A 1216-nucleotide genomic window follows, 5' to 3' on the forward strand; every position below is an offset into this window, starting at 1 on the left:
TAGGTTTAGTAAACGCTTGCCGAACGGCTGGCAGCTCCTTCAATCAATCTTCAGTGCCTTTAAGATCTGGGTTGCCCCATTCTAGGCTTGCTACAGCTATTGAAATAAAAAAAAAATGAGAAAAGGCTTTTAAGTACAATGTAAGAGCCAAGTACTATTAAACCCTTTGGGGCCTTTCCTCATTCCAGTCTGCTTTCTCCTTCTACATTTCATTTGTCCACGTCTTTTTTCAGGCTCGGTGCCAGAACTGGACCAGCTGCTACTTCTGTCTCTCGCCTCCTCCCTGGCTGCCACTGAGCTTAGATATGGATAGGTTGACAGTGGGAACCGGCCTCTTCAAAGCAAGGCCTGAATTCATTTTTGCTTTAGTGAATAAATGAATACAGACGCTTACAACCTTTCCTGCCGCAGCTACTGAGACCTTTCCCCCAGGGACGCAGAAGTTGGCAGAAAAATGCGAATCCATGGTAAAAGACCAAGCATAGCCGTCCATCCCGCCCTCAGGCCACCCATTTGGGATCAGAGCCCTCTGCTTCCGGTGCTGGAGACTGGGCGGTCTATCTTTGCATCCTCTGACAGGCTGTGCCTTTCTCCACCCCTTCTCTTACTTGGCCAACCCCGGGGAGGTAGAAACCACATCTCAGTAGGGGAGGGAGACGGGGCTAGCTGGGGCTGGAACCGCGAAGCTGCTCTGGCTCTGCAGCTGCCCTGGGTGAGTGAGTGCGTGCGTGCATGCGGCCGGTCCCGGGGCTATCTCTCTCCTAGCTCGCATCTTCCCCTCGCCGAGGCCCTGCTGTGCGAGCCCTTAGCCGTCGCCAGACCCACAGGGGCTAGCAACACTGCCCTGTCGCGGTGCCACTTCGACCCAGAGACAAGGTCCGAGAGTGACGATCCTAAGTCTCCTACCCTCCTGCCCTACTTCCCTCCCCCGTAGCTTGGAGATTGAGTCAAGGGAGCAGACACCGGGTCCCTGAGCTGCACAAAAAGAGAGGGAAAGCAGTGCCTGGTCCTCAGGCCACCTCGTCCTCCCGATGGCGCTCCAAGCAGTCAGGATGCTTGTCCCTTGTGTGCCCTTAGCAGGATCATAGCGTTGGAAGAGACCTTAGAGGTCAGCTAGGCAGGCCAGGCTTCGTCCTGGAGATCCTGAGCTCGGGCTCTGGGTTAGGAAGGAGGAGGGGGAGGAAGGAATATGGCCTTAAGGATAGATGAAAGCTGA

At 54.9% G+C, this 1216-nt stretch overlaps 2 protein-coding genes across 3 annotated transcripts in view; one reads left to right on the plus strand and one right to left on the minus strand.

Moving 5' to 3' along the window:
- LOC114046094 (KDEL motif-containing protein 1) overlaps positions 1-514 on the minus strand; it is a 22419-nt gene extending 21905 nt beyond the window's left edge. Inside the window, exon 1 of the mRNA XM_027866337.1 lies at positions 398-514. The gene's annotated coding sequence lies outside the window, so the exon portion shown is untranslated. The remainder of the gene's footprint in view (positions 1-397) is intronic.
- Positions 515-633: 119 nt separating this feature from the next.
- Positions 634-1216, plus strand: part of LOC114046197 (basic immunoglobulin-like variable motif-containing protein) — a 42002-nt gene continuing 41419 nt past the window's right edge. For both annotated transcript variants that reach the window (XM_027866442.1, XM_027866443.1), the window contains exon 1: positions 634-712. The gene's annotated coding sequence lies outside the window, so the exon portion shown is untranslated. The remainder of the gene's footprint in view (positions 713-1216) is intronic.

Source organism: Vombatus ursinus, unplaced genomic scaffold (assembly GCF_900497805.2).
Source record: "Vombatus ursinus unplaced genomic scaffold, bare-nosed wombat genome assembly UNPS02014781.1, whole genome shotgun sequence".
NCBI lineage: Eukaryota > Metazoa > Chordata > Mammalia > Diprotodontia > Vombatidae > Vombatus > Vombatus ursinus.